Below are 20,341 nucleotides of genomic sequence, written 5' to 3'. Positions count from 1 at the left end.
TACGGGCTGTGATAGCTCCTGTGCTGCTTTGCCTGCTTGCCTTGGGCAAGGAGGGTGTTAGGGTAGGATTCAACACGGCAGTTGTGACTTACAGCCTACAAGGCTGTAAACAGGGCCTCTGTAGAACTGGTCCCAGACTTGAGGTGTCTTTCCTCTTCTCAGACACCTGGATTCTGTTGACAACAGCATAAACATGACAAATCTCAGCACTGACTCCAGCTCCTTGTATAACTTTGGTAGAGACTCCTCCAAGTGTGGGTCAGGAATTAAGTTACTGTAGTGCTAGATCATGGTCATTTTCTAGGGCTGTCTATACACCCAGTTCAGCAATAACACTGCCTCTCAATGTATCTGAAATATCTCACCTATAAAATGAGGCTGCATCCTGTGCCTATTTTGGTGTGATACTGGTAGGGCTAGTGTTTGAGCCAGTCTGTTGAGGATTTGAACAGGGAGTATTGCCCAAAATTGAAACCCACCTACAAAAAGCAGTAGGAGTAAATGGGAAGCCCTGGCTGGTGTGGTTGCTGAGATGCGTTTGTTTTGTGTTTTCCAGGCTAAGTGATGCAGGGATGTCTGGCTGTGCTTGCAGAATCTGAAACAATAACTGTGAGCTGCTCAGTTCATCTCAGTGCTTGCCAACTCAGATGCCCTGTGCTGATGTTTTAAGTACAGACCACTGGCTGTCAAAGTAAGAAAATAGTAAGGAGATGAAGGAGCTGTGTATTCAGCTGTGATTAAGATTGCATCTCAGCACTGTGAGTACTTGACCTAGGGATCTATTTCCCTGTCTCCTCCTCCAGCCAGAAATCTATTTAGCGGGACTGAGCCTGGCATCTGACCTCTGCTCCTGTATATCCCTTTTAAGCTTCTGTGATGGCAAGGGAAGATAAGCTTGCTGAGCCCTGTAAGGCTTATGACTCTATGGATCCCAAGGAAGGAGTGGAAATCCTAGGGAGTCCAAGGATGGTGTGTTATCATGTTCTGAACAGTGCTCCATGCAGCTACCACTTGCCCCATCCCTTGATTTGAAAAAATGGTATCAAATTTTCCTTTATTCTCTGCCTTATTCTGTTATTTTATTAAAATCATGCCATGCCTCAGATTTGGCTGCATGGTTCCCTCTTGCTTTCATAGATGTGCTTTTCATGTGTCTTTAAGAAGCTATACGAGCCATAAAGCAGAACACTAGGCATATTCCCTCCCTCTGCATTTTAAATATGCACAAGGAGTTTGGTTTCTGATGTGTTTGCACAGTGGATTCTAATCCCCCTCTGCAGCATTGCAAGCCTGTGATTAGCATGGCTTTGCTTTCCTTTCCTGTGGCACCTTTCTGCTAATGAATTAATTCCCACAACTTTCATATGGAACAAAAACATACTGTTAACCTCACTTTGCAGACACATTCAGCTTTTGACTGTTCTGAAATGTACATTGTCCAGTAATAGATATAAAAATAGCCAGAACTACAAATCCACAAGCAAAATCAAATCTTCACTGGAAGGTTATTGCTTTTTCCTGTATAGGATTGCAAACACTTCAGTGGCTGAGCAAAACCACGCTAAAGAAGGGACGTATTTGACTCATATGCTGGTAGCCATAGGGATGGACTTGGAAGAATTGTAACTAGAAACTGCTCTTTGTCTATCCTGGGTAAAGCCATGCTACTTGTTTTATTAGTAGTAGTAGTAGTCGTATTAGTATGTTTTACATTTTAGTGTCAAACTCATGGCCATAGTATTTGAGTAGACACCTCCTTGACCCCTGTCCCTGAATGTCTGGGCAACAGTATCACTATCTTTCCAAAGCTGCTCTGGGATATGTTTGTTCTGAAATGCCATTCCTTAACTGTTGAAGCCTTTAAAAGTAAAGTAAGTGAGGGACTAAGCAATCCCATGTCCAGTGCATGCCATGCTGCTTGAAGCTGCATTGTCTAGCCATTTCATCAGCTTTTGTGCACTGATGTATGGCTTTTCTAAAATGCTTTGAAAGTGACTTCATTATGGTAGCAATGATTTTGATGCTGTGAGCTTAGAAGTTGATGTGGAAGCCTGTTTTTGGTGAGCAGGACTGCTTGGGTTGTATCTCGGAAAAGCAGGATCCTCTTGAGTCTTTCTGCCTTTGCCCAAGGCTTCAGGTAAGTTTCCTGCCTTATCCTTCTCTTCATGGGTATCAGGTGCTATTTGTCTTTTCTAGTCTGAGTTTGTGTTGCTACCTGTGGAAAAAAGTTTAAGCGTCTGTTCGACCCCAGGATCAGCTATTATCAAACTGCATCATCTGTCACTAAAAGTAATTTACACTTCCTCCCATCTCATTAATCTTATCCCTTTTGCTTTCTCTTTCTGCTGAGGTTCAAGATTACAAAAGCTCTGTGCCTTTCTTAGTTCTATAATCACAGTTGCTTCTTTGGTGCCTGCCATTTCTCTCAGGAAAGTGACATCAGAATTAAAGAGAAGGACCCTTTCTAAGGGCTAGGCTGCAAATGAGAGAAGTGAGGTCAAAAACCAAACCCGTAAACTCTTCTCAGAGAAACAAATCGGCCCTCTGCTAGGCACAAACACTTGACTGAATGTACCGGGAGATTCACTCAGTGGTAGAGCTGGGAATACAGCAGACATGGAAAGGGCATTCACAGGAAGAAAAGGACTAATATAAACTGAAATTCATCTGTGCTCTGGAACGTCATTTCTTTAAGCTCCAAACAAGCCTTACTATCATCAAAGCCCATCTATCCTATGTCTTTGTTCATTTCCTTCTTAGTGGCTCATCCTGAGCTCATCTTTCCTTCGAGTCCCTTCACCCGTTGCTGCTGGCTTTCTGTCTCACCAGGAACATGGCTAGCTTGAGGCAGGACTGGCAGTAAATGCTAATGGGAAGGAAAATTTTGGTCTGAACTGTTTGCCTCCTTTTTTTCCTGCCAGTTTTACCCCCCCAAAGCAATGAGGAATCTGCTGGGTGTTTTCCGAGGGTTTCAGTTAAGTTACAAAACTTGTTATATTTCAATGAAAGGGAGGCAAAAAGAAACAGAGAAGGTTACGAAGGCCTGTTATCTTCGTAACAGAGAGGTTTGGCCAAAGTTCGGATCCATGGAAGAGGAAATCTAGCTGTATGACAGAGGAAGGTTCCCATGATGTTGAAGGTGTACATGCAGGAAGAAAAGTAGAAAAAAGAAATGCTGCTAACATGCCATATAGATCAAGGGAACTTAAAAGCATCTGTAATGGCTGGAATCTGATACATGCTCCTGAGGGTCTTTACCAGGACTCATTTCCTTTATTACCCAGATATGTCAAGTCTTTCCATGTGCATTTGTTTTGTCTTGGGAGACTGAGGATTTCCTGAGTCATCTTGAGACCAACACGAGATTCGTGTCAAAGCCCCATAGCAAGTCCCTGAAGGAAGAAACAGGAATGAGTCAGACATGACAAGCTACTCTTTACACCTCTGAAGCAGCCTCTCTATTCCAGGGAGTGAGGCAGGCCCAATGTGTTCTTAAGGTCTTATCACAGAAATGAACTCACAGCTTGCACAATGCCTACTAAACACAGAGAAGCGAAACAGAATTTAGAGGAGTGGTGGCTGTGCAGCTGCATGTTGCTTCTTGAAGCCTGCAACAAAAAGGCGGACTGAAGGAGCTGGGAACAGTTCTAGACCAGACTTAAGCAATATATGGCTTTCAGGACACACTTGGCCAATGAAGCAATTAGTTTGGCCTCCTAGGGGGTCAGGAGACACCATGATGTTGGGATCGCTGGGTGCATGAGAGAAGTTCTTGTGCATTCAACAAGCTGGCCAGCTAATGCAGGCAAGGTGTCCTCAGCCAGCACACATGCACTTATCAGCTGCCAAAAAATGGGGTGTCACAGTCAACAGAGAGCCAGAGGGAAGGGAAGACGCATGAGAATGAGAAGACAAGGAGGATGGGAGTCCAGAGGCAGTGATAGTGGCAGTTCTGGTAAGATATGACAAACGGTGCAGTTTGAACTTGCTCAGCCTACCCACCTATCTACTGCAGAGAGGCATTCTAGGCCAAAATCCTGTCGTGTGAGGGAGATAGGGCTGAGTCACCAAATTCATTCCCCTGTTGTTTCATGCATCGCATCATGTAACGCCTGGCAAAGTCTGATTTGTTTAGTTTTGTCTCTGGTGTTCCAATAGAAAGGCTCTTGTGGGCCCTCCCTTTCTAAAAGGATTAGTTATAATTTTCTGCTGTTAATTTGTAGCTGTTTTGCCCTTATTATCTTCTTTTGTCCCTGAAAGGTCTTGACCCTGCCTGTTAATGCATCGACAGATAAGCCATATCCACTCTGTCTTCACTTTGCAGGCCATGCAGTCTGAGCCAACATGCAGCTCAGCCCTTCTAGGAAAGGTGAGTTGCACACACTGTATAATGGGAGTCTTTCAAATGATACCTGAAAAAACAGATCTTTCACCTCCATGGCCTTTCTGGTATCTTTCATTCAGAGTATTTAACCACTGCCAACCCTTCCTGGCTTTTGTAGCTGTGTTCTTTGCAGCTCTCTGGGATGGAAAGATAGGAGGTTTCAAGCCCACAGATCAGTAAGACTGACTCCATATGCTCAGAGTTGGGCATGTGCATAACTGTGTTTCTGGATCAAGATTAGAGTTCTCACCACTTGACAAGATTCAGCTTGTGCTTTGTGAAGTGCTGCCAGTTTCTCTGGAATTAAAGATTTATATAAAATATCAATGTTGAAAAAAAAGTCAATTCTCTGTTCCAGGTTTGTGCATGTGTGTAATGCATTAATTAAGAGCTGGTTGGGAAACAAGAAACTGCAACTGGTATCACAGTGCTCTCTTTATGCCATGTGTTCCCAAGGAGCTGTCAGCTGTCTACAGGCAAAACTAAGATGGAAAGGGACAAATGAAGGTGCAGAGATGATTTTTCTAGCGTCAGGAATTGGTAGAAATAGAGGCAGCACCTCTTGCTCCCTGAACGTAGCAAGCGTTCACTTTACTCTGCTTTCATGCTTTGCGGTGCTTTTTCTGGGGGTAAAATGCACAATTAGAGAGGAGCCTAAATGCAACACTAACACATTTTTTTTTCGCCTCTGCGTTGCTGTTTTCCAGCCTGCAACGATCGACACCAAGTTTTACTTGCACCGATCCGTCCGGAATGTGGGGCAGGCGCTGCTGGTTTGCGTTGGCAGACCTCGAGGAGGGCTGGCAGGACTCGGGGGGGACAAGTGCGAACCCAAGCGCCAGTTTTTGCTCGGCACAATCTAACAGCGCGGCGGGGCAGGAGCACCGCGGGCGGCGGCGGCGGAGGAGGAGGAGGAGGAGGAGGAGGAGGAGGAACACCGCGGGGAAGCGGGCGCTGCTGCCCGGCCCCGGGGGCGCCAGTGCCTGGGCAGGGGTCGGGGCAGCCGGGGCGGTGGCGGCGCTGACCAAGGGCGGCCGCGGGGCGGAGCGGGGCGGGGCGAGGGGCTGGGCAGGGGTCGGGGCAGCCGGGGCGGTGGCGGCGCTGACCAAGGTCCCGGAGGGGCACGGGGCGCGTTTCCTCTCTGCCCCGAGCGGTGGGAGCCCGGGCGGCAGGCGGAGGGCGAGCGCTTTACTGAGTGCGCCACACGGCCGAGGCCTGGAGCCGGGCGGCCCGCCCTGACCCGGGCGGGGAAACGCTGCTCGGGCGGGCCCGGCGGCGACCGGGCCTCCCCACCACACCGGTCAGTGCGGCGGGCTCCGGGAGGGACGGGAAACTTCTCTCTGTTGCCGTCGTGAGGGGGATAAAACGGTGCCCCTACTCCTCTGAACAGTTGCTGCATTATGGTGGTGGCGTTTAGGCTTGAGAAGGAGCTTTGAGCAGCCTGGGTGAGGCTGAGGGACTGCTACCTGAAGGGGTTTGTTTCTGCCCCCCTGCTTAAATTCCTTGGGGTCTGTTTGTTTTGTATGGGTGGAAGGGAAGCTACGGAAGTGTGCTACGGTAAAAATCCTCTGTGTTTAGGAAAGTTTAGGGCCTAAACTTCCCAAAGAATTTGATTATATCGGGGTCTGTGACTCATGTTCAGGAAAGTGCTGGCGGTTCCCTTTGATCAGACTGGTTGTAGTTCTAAGTGAATTTAAAAGCCTTACCAAGATTCAGCTGAAGAGTAGGGTGTTGAAAGACTTCAGCTGGTTGAAAATAGGGTTACTAGGTCTGGGTTTGAAGGAGGTAAGCTGTAGAGCTTTTTTGTCTTGCCTAAAAAAGGATAAAAGCTTCAAACGGTGTGGAGGTAGAACCATGCATGTAAGTACTGAAAGATGAAAACGTGCATGCAAACCACGCAGATCTAATAGTCTTGACTGTTACTTTGCTTGCCTTAAAGTAGCTTTATTAAGTTAGAGTTGTTAAGAGGATCTTTCAAGTTTCACAGTTACTTGTCCTGAGAAGTCAGTTCTGGGACATGGTCATGGGGCAGGTGTTTGTTTTACTGGACACTGGTACGTTGTTGTAAGTTATATTTTCTGTGGTAAAATAAGTGAGATGCTTTGGTGTTCTTGTTTCTAGAATGACCTATCAGATGATTGATTGTGTGACTTCCTTCAGATACTTTTTATTCAGTAGAGGGTGTTTAATCTCCGAGAAGTCAGTTGTTTCTTTCCACAGTATCATCTGTTTCATCAGTCTTTCTCTAAAGAGTAAAATTAAAGGTTTGATGATTGGGCACCTCAGTTGCCAGTTGAATTTGGTGGGTTATTCCTAATTCATCATGTGACAGCTAACAGGGAAGCCAGTAGCAACATGGTGTTTGATGCCTTGGGTTTGTGCTGTGGTGTACAACTGCATCTGAGGCTGCTTCTGTTGTAGCCACTTTTGGTAGTAATTCTTTCTTAACTTACAAAGAAATATGCTCATTTTCTGGTAGGCCTTTGCATAAGGTGTGTCTGAGCAAACAAGAAAGAGGCTTAGGTCACTCTTGGCATTTTTATGTCTCTAATGAGGGAACAGTGTCTGCAATCTGCTATTACAGTCACTTGCCCTGAAGGTCAAGGGGTCTTTCACATGCCATTACAATTGTGGCGTATGAACTTGCAAAAAGAACAGGAAAAGAGAGGTTTCAAACGTTAGGGCAGAGACTTCTGCTTTGAAAAAAGGCTGTGTCCCAGCTTCTTGAAGTTTCCGTTTCATAGGTGTCTGCAATCAGCCTGGTGCTTTCCAGTGTTGACTAATTCTTGGCTCTTTGAGGTAGGTGGCTGTTTTCCTCATCTGTTAAAAATAAATGGGAGAGGGCAACCTGAGATACCAAGGTGGCTCTCTTGAAACAAGTGGGCAGCAGATGACAGAGCCAAGAAGAGAAAGCTGACCTCTGGGCTTGTGTCCTATTTTTTTTTGACACAAGTGTTAGAACTCTGAAGTGTGACGAAAGTGATTTTCCTCGCACACACACACACTGAATTGAGTCTCTTGGCCTCAGTTTTTTCTTGTTTCTAGTTTTTTCTGTAGTTACAGTAAAGCAGAAAAACATAAGTCTTATTTACTGCGCTTCACTGGATCTGCAGGTACTGTAGGAGCTAGAACTTGAAATGGCAGTAGGAGCATGCAAAAGCCTGTAAGGCTGTTAGGAACAACTGTAAAGTTGATGGTAAATACATATTCTTGAAGAGACTCACCCTTTGCATCAGAAGCTGCTATCTCAGTGCTCTGGATTTACAGTGCAAATATGTAACTTTAGCTGTCTGCTTCTCATAACCAGGAGCAATACTGATCAAACCAGGATGTTCCCCTTACTCAACAAAAGTTTACAGATTGTGTGTGTGGATGCTCAAGAATCCTGTTAAGGGGAGCTGTAAGCACAAAGCTCAAGAATCACTTTTCTTTGTGGTTCTGTTTGAGTACCTCAGTATTTAACTAGAATGAAAGCTCTCTAGCAGTGTGTACAGCTGCTGAAGTTAGTGGATGGAGCAAAACCTGCTGTGGAAGGAAGCTTCCAATAGCACCTACACCAAGTCTGAAAAGAGACCCTATAACTAAGCTGTTCCAGTCTTCACAATGCGTCTCTTTCTTTTCTCCAGTCTAGAGAGAGGAGGCAGAGGAAAAAGGAAACATTATCCTGGAGAGATGAGGGAGAATGTCTGCTTAGGAGCTGCATGGATCTCCACAGGTTTCCCAGTCTAAATTCCACAGTTTGATTAGAAGTCTGCCCTGGAATTTCTCACTGAGATGACTCTTCTGTTTCACGAAGCGACAGACGAACTTTGTCCAAGTCTGTACTTCATTATTTCTGGTAGTGACCCATATTGGAACTTTAATGGTTAATCAGATTAATTTAAAAGAGGTACTTTAGGGTGGAGTCATACCTGTCAGAAATACTGCTGCTTATTCCTGAGAACTGTCTAATTATTGAACTTGTTCAGGCTGTGTACGTTCACATTCCCGTTCTGTTATGCCAACAGCAGTGTCTCTGTTCTGAAGTTTTGTTTCTGCTTTTCTCAGGTTTTCATTTAACAGCAGCATTCCAGTTCATCAGGTTCAATAAAAGTGTCCATTACAAAGTATACATATTGATCCTGTTCTGCATGTTTTTTGAAACAGTATCAAAATAGTGGCTTTAGAGGAGTGTGTGTGTTGATCGTGCCTTTCAGTGTCTTTCAATGGAATCTTGTAGTTTGGGTTGGTACCTTATCAGACTTATGTCATAGTATTCCAAAGGGTGTATTAGAATGATTCAACCTTATCCTTGTTAGTGCAAGAAAAAGGAGTGACTTGGGCTGCTGTGAAACATCTTGTGTTTTTTATATAATCTCATCAGAGAGAAACTGGATATTAATATCTCCACCCATACACACAGAACTACCATTGAAACTGTGTCCTCAAGTAGCACTTGCAGGTAGAATGGGGTTTGTGCTAGCTCTGGGTGCGAGCAGATTTTGCCTGAGACAGATGCTGGGCTCTGATGTGATAGCCTTCATATATTAACAGTTCAGTACAGGCGGTAGGGCTGGCTCCAGTACACTCTTCTTTCTCTGCTGGAAAGAAGTATCTTGTGCTTCCACTGAAAAATAGCCTGCTGCTAAATCAGAGTTAGAAGCTGCTGTGAAAGACTTGAAAAGGTTGCTGTCTACAGATAACTGCAATTGATGGGAGATGTCTTTATTTTCCTTTCTAAACCAGAATGGATGAGAAGCTTTTGATAAGTTTGGTATATGCAGAATGTTTGAGTACATTAGAATATTCAATAGTTCTTCAAAGACTAAGATTTTAAAGCTAAACACAGTCCTAGCTAATGCCTAGATGGCTGATAACCTTTTGAACAGCCTGTTTATTTTTACACAAACTAACCACACAATGAATGAGGCGTTCAGTTCCAGTCACTAGACATTCTCTAGTTGGTGTTGAGACTTTTGTCTTGCAGCAGATGGATGCCAGGACTAAATAAAAGCGTACACAGCTTTATCTTGATCATATGTGCTTTTCTAACTAGAATTAGGGGTACTTGGTGCTTTACAAAAAGGCATGTGAGTTAACTGTTATCAAATGTAACTTATGCAATAGAAATTTAGAAGTTTAGTCTTGTTTAACAAATCGTAATTAAGCAAACAAATACTAAAAGAGTGAGGATTTTAACTTCTTCTGTATGCCAAGACTGCAGTTGGAAAAAGAATATTGCAAAAATGAGTGGGAGGAGTATTTTGTGCCTGGAAGACACAGGGCCTTATTTTGACCCCCCAGGTTAGCTGTGCTCTGTGACAGACTGTATCCAGTACTTGAGGATGTTGCAGGTTGTTGTTCTGTCTCTTTGTAACGTATGAAGTGCTCCTAAAGCATCCTAGATAGCCACAGTGATGGACTTCAAATATAAATGCTGGCTTATGTTGAGGCCTTAATGTACAGGAAATTGCACTTACTTCAAATGGGTTACTCCTGCGAGTTAACGATACAGTAATTTCTGAACTGGGACTTTTGTGGCCCTCAAAAGAGCTCTCTCTGCACTTTGATAATTAAAAGAAGTTCTTATTAAAAGTATTATCTTCTTTTTACTCATCATGCTTCCTCATGGTAACTGTTCAGGAGGTTTTTTCAGAATACTGAAAGATATCTGCTAATTTTTCTGTATTTCTGAATATTCCCTAGTTCCAAAGAGATTAATTTAGAGTAGGGCTATGTTGTAACAGGAGTCGGAGTGTGTGGGATAGTTGCCTTTGATTTGTGTTGGCAATGATATTTACTTTGTGTCAAAACTAGAGTTGCTGTAGTTGGCTTTACCCCAGACCTTTTTCTTGCTACAAGAAGCAAGAGCACGTGCTGGTGCTCTTGATTTTTATCTGCCATGCTAAGGGCATGCTAAGATTTAGATTTTTCTGTCCAAGCTTTTCATCAATGAAATAAGAAAAATCAGGGAGTGGTGTAGACAGTGAATTCTATTCTTGAAAATAAGGTGGCACTTCTCAGTTCAGCACGGCAATCTGCAGTGGAGCTCTGTAACATCCGAATTTACCAATGGAGTTGATCAGGTGTGTTTCCGGAAAAGAGTAACTTCATTCTGTCAGACTTTGTATCTGTAGGTGTGTGTTCTGTGTTATGGCAGGGGATACTGTGTATTGAAGAGGTGCTGATATTCTCAGCGTGAGTGCAGAATTACAGTTGTTTTGAAGAACACAGTATGATTGTGTCCTGTGCACTCTAATACTGCTGTTGCTCACAGACCAGCAAAGGCTGTGTGCCTTGTGTCGTGGCCAGAATTGTGTTTCCTGGATTAAGGACCTGGCTGGCATGTAAAATTCTTTACTGGGTTAGTGTTAATCTGGATCACTTCCCAGTCTGGCTGACTGTGTGGCTGCACAAACAGCTGTCCTGCCACAACAGAGGGCACAGGGGCGAGGGAAGTGCTGGGGAAGACTGGTGAAGCCAGCATTCCCGACAGAGGAGAACTGCTTGCCAAGCTGCTGAGCCCTTAGTGGCACTTGGGATAGCTCCTGTGTAGAGTACCCCAGCTGACATGAGTCTGGTGGGCCTATAGCAGGGTCTGGTTGGTGACAGTGACTGCTTAAATGGAGAGCTGGACTAGACTAACTGGAAAGAGTTTTCTTGTAAAATGAAATTAATTTCAGGAGAATGGAAGATACAAAGATGCAGGCAGTTCTTTAAATAGTCTTTTTAACAAAGAGAGGGGGCAAAACTTCTGGATAGCAACAAATGTTCGTTGAAGCTGACTAACAGAAATAGCTACTAATGTAGTTTTGCCTCTGTGTAGACTGCCGTTCAGTGCTGTCAGGTTGTTTGCCTGTATGTACTTCTGGAAAGTTGCAGCCCCCTGAATTCCTGGCTGAAGTTGATTTTTACTTCCTTTATTTTTTTTTTTCCCTTGAGACTATGAATGGTAATACACTGCTTAAGAGACAGGATAGTTGATGATAGTGTGCATTCCACTGTATTTCTTCAGCTGCAAGCTTTATAGGAGAAACTGAAATGACCTTTCACCAGCTCATAGAAGACAACTGGAAAATTAAAGGGCTAATTATAGTAATGAGAGGTTGTTTAACATTTAGATCTTATACATGCATGCCTGTATCCATATTGGCTTCACTTGCACTGATCAGAGTAGTTCTCAGTTGATCTTTGCTGGAAGCAGGCATACCAGTTAGCAAAAGTCTTCTGATTTCTTGTTTCCAGCTGTAATCTTTATGGGAGATATTAAAATAATGCCCTTACATGTTTTGTTTCTTTTTGTCATCTCATGCATATGAGACATCCTGGTGTATTCAGTACTGTAGTGAGTGCGTGAGTTCTTGAGATGTACCAATCTCTCTAATGTTTTAACCCCTCTGAGAGAAAGAGTCCACTACTGTTGCACATCTTGCAAGAGCTTCTTCAGTGTGTATGTAGAAAGGCAGAAACCTAAACTCTAACAGAACCTGCACAGTGGCATTAGAAGCAAATTAAAGTGCTCCTGTGCGGTGGTGCCCAAGATACCGCAGGCTTGCTTGGAGTTTTGGAGCAGGGGATAACTGGGGTAAGAGTGCGATATTCAAGTGATTAGTGGTAAACACTGGTTGAACTCTGTGGTACTGAAATTTGCGTGGGACAAAGTTCCATCTAAATGGCTCTAATCTAAAGGCCAGTGACTGAGCAGTGGTCAGAGCAGCTGTGTTGGTGTTGCTGTGAGGGAATGTGGTGTCCAGTGTCAGCAATAGAGCAGCAGGACCTCTGCTAGCAGTGGGTGAGAGTGAAACATCCGTCTGCAGATGTGTCTGGAGCACAGCAAATTTCTGAAGGCAAGAGATGGAAAAGAGGAAACATGTTCTCAGGGGGCAGGGCACAGTGCCTTTGGAAGGGGGCACTTTGGAAGAGGTAAAGATGTAAATTCCTGAAGGTTAACAGAATGAAGAGGAGGAAGGGGAAGACTGAAGTTCTGGGTGACAGCAGAAGTGACATCAGACTGCATGCTGTGAGTATCTAAGTGATAGAGGCACGAGCAGGTCTGTTAGGAAACCTTACCTTTTTCAAGTTAAGTTGGGGGAGGACTGACATGTTCCAGCGTAGTTACACCACCTTAGTTCTAGCCACCTTAGAAGCCCTTTCTTGCTACTCTGGCTTTGTGACACTAATGTTAATACCTTTTCTGAATGTGCTTGTTTGTGTAGTTGCAGAAGTAGGTACTTAGTAACTCCCGATGATTAGAAAGAGTTGATAATCTGTTTCACGTAACAAGATTTCCTTTGGGAATGTGAGCACATAAGATTCTGTGCTACTGGTAGAGAAAGTGTTGGAGAATCAATGAATGTGAGAGAATCAGATTTGCAAAATACCTTTCTCTGTAGCACATGTGTCTGTCTGCTTGAGGTGAACCATTGGCAGCATGAGTGCATGTACAATGCACACATTGAAGAAGAGAACTGCTTGTGGCTGAGGGCTCTGCAGCACCCATCCTCTGACAACTGTCAGGATGGGAGTCCTGGCACACCACGGGGTTTTGTGTGTGAGGAACAAAACAGGTTGTTGTGAGGCGCTATGGTGAAAATCTGGATTCCAGTCTTGGCTCTACAACGTTCTTCCTGATAAGCAAGTCAGCCTTCAGTGATGTTGTGTTCTTTGCTCGATTTTCAGTGTGGATGATCTGTAACTTTATTGTTGCTGTTGCTACTGTTGGCAAAGGAATGTTCCTTAGCTCACTTAGTTGGTTTGGTCCTCAACAACAGTTTTAATTTTCAGAGACTACATGCTGCTTCTGAACATCTGTCACTTGCTATGCTGTTGGCTAAATCATGCTTCACGTTAACAGAAGAGTTGCGTTTGAGTCACAGCGTGTTAGAATTTGGTGGATTTTACACTGGGTCTGTACAGAAGTGTTTAGAGTGTTTCTCTTTTCTGTGAATTTCTTGGATAGATGGCAGGCTGCATCATGATGGTGACCTGGAGAATAAAATGTTGCGTCGCAGTAAAGATCAATAACTATGATTCTATCAGAAAAGTGCCTTGTTTGCTTTTATGCTCAAAGTTTGTATTTCAATTCTGTGTAGCTATGTTATACTGGACAGCAAGTTGTCGGTGGCCTTTTGTTTGGAGTGCATCATATTGTGGCAACCAGGAGTGTGATAAACCTGTTTTTCCAAAGGTTATGTGCAGTTTGACATACTGGAATCGGTATGGATGCTGTGCTACGCTTGCCTCGTTCCCTGGAGAGTGTGTGGGAGATGGAAACCATGACCCTGTTAGTTGTGTTGGTTTACTGTGCTCCCGAAGGTGTTCAGTTCTGCAGTGATGAGTGTATTATCAGAACCTACCTAGAGCAGGATTATGGGATTCTTTCACCTACCTCCTGCAAAGCTGCAAGATGATTAAGCTCTTGCAAGCTTCAGAGGTCTGACCAAAGCATGCTGCTCCACCTGGGATGGTCTTGTATAGGCTGTGGCTGTCAAAACAGTCATTAAACTTGAGGGTAGAATTGCAGTAATTTTCTGTGTTTGAGAAACCACGTATATTTTAGTCAGTGGAACTTGGTACCTCACCAAATAAATGCATGAGTTGTAAAAAGTATCCTTGTTTAACTGAGTCAGGCTTTGACTTCAGGAGGAGTATAAGAAAATGAAAGCTAATACAAGCTTGCTTTCTGTGGTCTCTGTTTAGGTGAGTTCTAGCGAATAAAAGACGTCCTTCTGTTTATATGCATTGAGTAAGTTAATAGTATGCTGCGTGCAATCTTAAAATTGAAAAGGAAAAACAATTTGGAGTTTTCCTCTTGTTCAGTAGAGATGGATAAAGTTCACTTTGCTTTCTTCCTACCTCCAGTATTAAATTGAATGTTAAGCCCACCCCCATTGCATACACTTTTCTTGTCTTTTTAGGACCCTGGATCTCTGAACTCCTGGATTCTTATAGAAATGACATATCTTTTACATGTAAAAGTGCAAATTTTCACTTGAACTTGGAAATGAAATGTTAGAATGTTATAGTGTGTTCAATAACTCTGTCTGTACAACAGAGAAAATGGTGATGTCTTGATGTTTGAAAATGCATATTTAAGTTTTAGTAACTTGAGTAACTTCTTTTCAAGAAGCTGTAAGCATCAGTGGTTTATGGATGTCAAGCTCAACTTTAGCTCTAAGAATATCTTCTCAAATCCTGATGTTTTTGTTAATATTAATTCCATGGGTATTTTTCCCTCTAAAGGCAGTTGACACAGCTGAAAAATTCACAAGTAGGGAATGATTGACTTCATTTCAGATAGTACGTACCAAATTGTAGCTGATTGTAGAGTTTAATCTCTAGTATTTGTTTTAAATGTTCATGTAGGATGTGTATATGATCCCTAACCAGTGGGACTTGATTTGGTTTTGTTTTTTTAATCAAATCCTGCTATTTGATTCAAACAAACTTAGTAGCATCAAGGTGTCTGCTGGGAGAAAGACATCTGTGATTTGAGATCAGTTACTTGACTGTTTATAGCTGCAAATATGTTCACCTTGAAAAGACTCTATTAGTCCTCTGAGAAGTCTTACTACAGTAGGATTGGCTGACTTTGTCACCTGGAGTTGTGTGAACTAGAGCAGTCTCCTGCTTGCCTTCTCAGAGCAGTTAATCTGTTTAAAAGATCTGTGGGTTTGACCTTCTGTTGGTTGGAAATAAAGGCAGGTGGACAAACCGTTTTGGGACCAAGAAGATACAAGCTGAAAGTGCTGATGAAAATCAGATAAGTTTTAGTTGTAGCTGGTGTAGGGACAGAACTGTGTTCTGTCAGTGATGGAGATTTTGCAAAAACTTAGAATGAAAAGAAATCCAATTGGTTGAGCTTTGTTCAGCCAGTATATGAAGGAGTTTTAAAAGGAAAGCCCTCCCCCCCCTTTTTAATCTAACATGATTGGGAAATTAAAGAAAAGATCTGTCAGGGTGTAATTGTGATATTTACATGATGATGCTGAAGATCTGTGTTTAAACCTGCTTTCCTACCATTTGGCTGTGACAAAATGGTTGCACTATTACCTTATAGCAAACTGTGTGTACAGGTTATGCTAGTTGTAGGGATTTGAGCATAATGTGCTGTTTTAATTTAGGAACTTCTACAATACTGTTGAAATGGTGTGATTTAGAAAGAGCTCATTTAAAGTCTCTTACATCAAAATGCTGTTGCTGTAGCTTTACAGAACAGGATAAAGATTATATAACACTGCAAGTAAAACAGGCTTTTGTTAAGGATGAGAAAGCTTAGATAGGATATACTTAGCTGACAGATCTGTATCCGGGAAAAGCTGTCTTAATGTATGTGTTTCTGGTATCTGCTGTCACTTTTTGCTGCCTTTGTTTTTTTGGTAAGCAAAATTGTTAGCAAAATATAAGTAGACCCTTTTTTAGAGGATGCAGTGGAACATCTGAGCAGTGAGATGCTGTGTGGATTCTTCTGATACACTGTGGTTTTCCTAAATGATTCAATAGGTTTGGAAACTGTTCCAGTGGTGGGAGCATGGGGCTTTAGTCTCTTTGTATTCTGTGTGTTTATTAGCAGGCTAAATTCTTTTGCTGCATTCTGTTACAGAAGCATTTGTATTGACAAAGCTCCCAGTCTGTCCTGGTGTTAATACAAAGATTCTCTAGAAATGATGATCCCATGAATTGTAATTGTATCTGGGTTGGCTGTAAACATCCAGCCTTTGTCCTGGGGCCTCGGTACATGCGAGGTGTGATGTCATGTCTTACTGAGCAGTTGCATTTGCTTTCCAAGCTGTACAGCATGCATTAGCCTGTGGAACCACTGGGGCCTTTGCCCCTTGTGATGAATTTTTGCTTTGACTTCTAGCGAGCAGGAAAATGTGACGTTACAGCAGTTACATAAAACATCTCAGACACTTAATATGGGTGATACCTGTGCAGCTAAGCTAATTACACAACATCATTGTATGTCAGGTGTGTTGTGAAAGGCCAAAAGTGATGGGGTTTTAGCCACTGAGAATTAATAGTAATAAAATAATTACTATTCTAGGGTTCCTCTCTCAACGTGCTGCTTTTGTATTTGAGAAGCTTGTGTTCCTTGCATGACATAACAACTTAAATCCATCTCTCTATAGGGTGCAGATATGGAAGGAAAAGCTGACTTAAGTCTCTTGACAGAATTAGGTTATGTTTAGTTCAGGTATTTGACCTTACAAGCCACATTAGTTTTTCATTGCGTGTTATGGTGTTACAAACTCATGAGCTTGTTTAAATCTTGAGATCAGAATGTTTGAATTTTGTATGTGAGTTCTCTGTTTCAAAATATAGTGACTCATCTCCATGTGAAATTCAGCTGTTCCAAAAATACAGCTTACAGACCCTGAGAAGCTTAGTGCTGTATGCATTTTTAATTAGTTAAGTGAACATATTCATTGTAAGTCTGAAGAATTAGAAAGTGTTGCCACCAACTGGAAGCTTTTGCTTTCATTGCAAAAAATGGAATGAGTTAGAATGAGAGCAAAGAGGGAGGAAGGCCTGTCATTCAGGACAGAAGGCATTGGCACATTCAAGTGGCCACTGAAATTAAACACATAGTGGCATTGCTTGTTTATCAAATCTGCACTGTCAGTCATGTCCCGCTCTGACAAAGGGTTTGCTGCAGGTGTTTTGGAAGAGATTTTTCTGTAGGCCCCCAGACTGGGAGGGACTTTGATTGGAACCAGCAAGTGTTCTACTGTGGGTTCGTTCATTAAGTCCTTCTGGTGGGTAGAGGAGAAACAGAGTTGCCAGAAAAGAATGTAGACAGTGAAGAGTTGAGCTTTACTCTGTGAGCAGCATCAGATTCCAGGTTCGGTTTTGAGCAACAGACTGACAGACGTCTATCTTACAGAAATCATTGCAATTAATAGACTTGCTTGGACTAACATATATAAAAATGCTTGATTAAAAAAGGCCAAAAATAACTGTTGAGAGAATGCACATTTCAAATGTTGACTGTATCTGGAGAATATTTTTATCCTAATGAAGATTTCAAGAAGCAGATGGCTCAATAAGTCTTGGAAGGGGTTTTGTTTGTTCTTTGTATTTAGTGATGGGGGATGTTGGTGCAATCTCAAGTCTTGCTAGTAGTGTTTACCCTATTTCATTTCCCTTAATGGATTGAGCTTGCCAGAGCAGTTCAGGCCTCAAAAACAGCTGGCTCAAACAAATCTTTGGGCAGTAGGGTCACAGCAGAGTTTCCTTTCTGATTTTGTCCTGTGCATAAAGATCCAGCGTTTTGAGGTGAGAATATTACACTATTGCAGAAGACTTTATAGGTGGGTTGTGTGTTATTAAGAATAAGGAGAGTGAGACAATACCAGTACAAAACCTGGAATGATTTTAGTGGAATGTAGCTCCTAAAAAATAATAGCTTGGGTCCTGAGTGGCAGATGGGAGTTGAACCTTTTTGCCTATCAAGAATAGGTGTCCTAAGGTCTCTGTTTGGTCTATGGTGTGCCTTGAAGGGAAGCTAAAGGACATAAACAGTTTGTCTTTACGTAAAGATACCAGGAATATTGTGTTCTCTGAAGGTATTTGCTGGCTGTGATTTCAAAAATAAATATAAACCTGGGGGGATTGAGCTTGTTTAGAAATAAGTTAATGCAAAGGCTGCAGTTTTCAGGCAGGGATTTTGGACTTCTGGAGCTAGAACATGCCTGGAGTGTGATGGTCTGTTCTGCCAAAGCTGATGTCCTTGATCTAATCACACAGTTTCTGTTAGGAGGTTCAGCTCTTCAGCTGGAAGGTCAGTTAGGCAGTAAGCTTTGTATCATTCAATGCCAATTGTAACATGCTTGCCTTTTTGTCTAGTTTTCAAATGCCTCGTGTTCTGCTGTCTGATAAACCCAGCATCTTTGAAATGACAGGAGCTAGTTTAGGTTATGAAGGTCTGGATTCTTCTTTTGGGACTTGCACTTTGAGAGGTTGCTAAGGCTAAGTTTGCTTGGGAATCACTAAAGCCCAGTAGTGTTACTACTCAGGTAGGGATGTTGTCTTCTTCCTGTGAAGCTTCTTACAGTTGTCTTGAAAATTACAAAGCAAAAAATAATGCAGTCAAGAAAGAGTGTAGTTTCCTAAGTATGTGGTGGAGTCACCTATCAGAGTAGCAGTAGGAACCTTGACTCTTAAGTGCTGGAGAATAAAGCATGATTTATTGCTGCTGGAATGAGAAATACGGAATTTTTCCTTTAAACTGCAGTGAGGGAAATGAATGAAAATTCCCTCCTGCTATTTAGTAAGACCTGGGGATATGAAGATAATATCTGGGTGATAAAACTGAGGTTCAGCAATTTGTCCTCAGCTACTAGAATTTAATTAAATGGGTGAGAAGTAGAGAATGCCTTAACCAAAAGAAAATAAAGTAATCCAAACCTGTCAGTGATCCGAAGGGACACTTGCTGTTGAGTTGGAAGCTACGTGGTTTCCTCCATCCTCACAGCGTTACCAAACGTGTTAGGAAAAAAAAATGGAATTGTGTTTTGAAGCCTCTAGAAAGGAGGCAAATGACTTTGTCTGCTTTCCATAGCAAGGGTTTTCCGAGCACCTTTGGAAGAGCTGCATGCTGTGGCAGCTGAGTGAAAGGGAAATCACTTGTCATGGATTGTATGAGCGGTTGCGGGCCACACCTGTTCCATGTGTTGTAAGTGCCCTAAGCGTGGCTTGTTCTGGAAAATCATCTGTACTTCTAATCCTGTGAACCCATCTGATCTCACTGTCATTCAGATGTGTGTTGGCACCTGCCTGACAACTGTACAACTGTGACAATGGAAGAGAGTCAGTCTGTAAGCTTTCCCAATAGACTTGTGTATAATACATTGCTTGAGTAATCTTTCAATAGTGGAAAGTCCTCTATGAGCCTTGATGGTACAAAGATCAAATTGCAGGGTTTTGGAATCATGATCTCAGTGTTGGTCTGCCCTATGAGGCAGGAGCTATGGATGGACTGTGTGATGGACTTGAGCTGTGTTGCCTCTGTCTGAGGGCCAGTGCTGGAATGGTTTGAATGGTGCTGTTTGAGAAGGCAATCTGGAGGCTCCAGGTGTTGTTGCCTTCACAGCTTTTACTTGGAAGAATCTGTGTTTTTATGACAGACTGGCACCCATCTAGTTTTAATCTTTGATGTGTACTAGTTGTGATTTCATAGTTTGGTAATGATCACATCTCCAACATTCCTACATTTGTCCCTCCTGCTCCACCCATCCCCAGGGTTTTAAGCTTTTCAGCACTGTTTCTTATCTATGTCCATCATCTGATAAAGATGAAAATAGGATGAAATACGAGAAGAACCAGTTGGCTGGATTTCTTTCAGCTTCTCTTGTGTTGCCTAAAACTGCTGTGTTAAGAGCTTCTCTGTTACCTGACTTAAGAGTGAGATAAAAGGTGATGTTAATACTGTGTTGTGGAATTTTGGGGGTGAATGAGCTTTAAAAGCTTTATAGTTTTGTGTTGTGTTTTTTTTTGTTTATTTATTTGTTGGGTCTTTTGTGTTGTTTTTTAACAGGAGTCTTACCCCTCTTCATCACCAATATGGTTTGTAGAATCAGATGACCCAAACCTGACTTCAGTCTTAGAGCGTTTAGAAGATATTAAGAAGAGCAATACTCTGGTGAGCAAGTGTTTTGGTTGTTTTGGGTCTTCATTGAGCTTTGTCACATTATTAAGCCATCAAATTAGTTCAGTTTGGGGTTTTGGGGGAGTGGGGGTGTTCGTAAATACTAATTTCTGTTCCAAAAAACGTATGAACCAAAAGTAATCCAAAAGATCTGGGGCAAGGAGGGGAGGATGACTTAAATGCTTTTTCTTAAAAAAAAAGTTACATTTCAGCCCCAGTAATCACACAGTTTAAAGTTTTCTGAAGTAATTATGCAGTGAAATGCTTGAGAATTTAAAAATCGCTGAATAGCTTCTAGAGGTTGCTTTGCACAGAGATAGTTATGGAGG

The 20,341-nt window shown here is 42.6% G+C and overlaps 1 protein-coding gene across 1 annotated transcript in view; it reads left to right on the top strand.

Moving 5' to 3' along the window:
- Positions 1-5,500: 5,500 nt before the first annotated feature.
- The window catches only part of UBE2Q2 (ubiquitin conjugating enzyme E2 Q2), a 47,632-nt gene continuing 32,791 nt past the window's right edge, over positions 5,501-20,341 (top strand). Inside the window, exons 1-3 of the mRNA XM_057424159.1 lie at positions 5,501-5,684; positions 7,129-7,183; positions 19,902-20,006. The gene's annotated coding sequence lies outside the window, so the exon portion shown is untranslated. The remainder of the gene's footprint in view (positions 5,685-7,128; positions 7,184-19,901; positions 20,007-20,341) is intronic.

This window comes from Pezoporus wallicus, unplaced genomic scaffold (assembly GCF_028554395.1).
Source record: "Pezoporus wallicus isolate ANWC-B61680 ecotype Strahan unplaced genomic scaffold, APGP_CSIRO_Pwel_v1 contig_9449, whole genome shotgun sequence".
Lineage (NCBI taxonomy): Eukaryota > Metazoa > Chordata > Aves > Psittaciformes > Psittacidae > Pezoporus > Pezoporus wallicus.
This window is presented reverse-complemented; position numbering and strand designations above follow the sequence as displayed.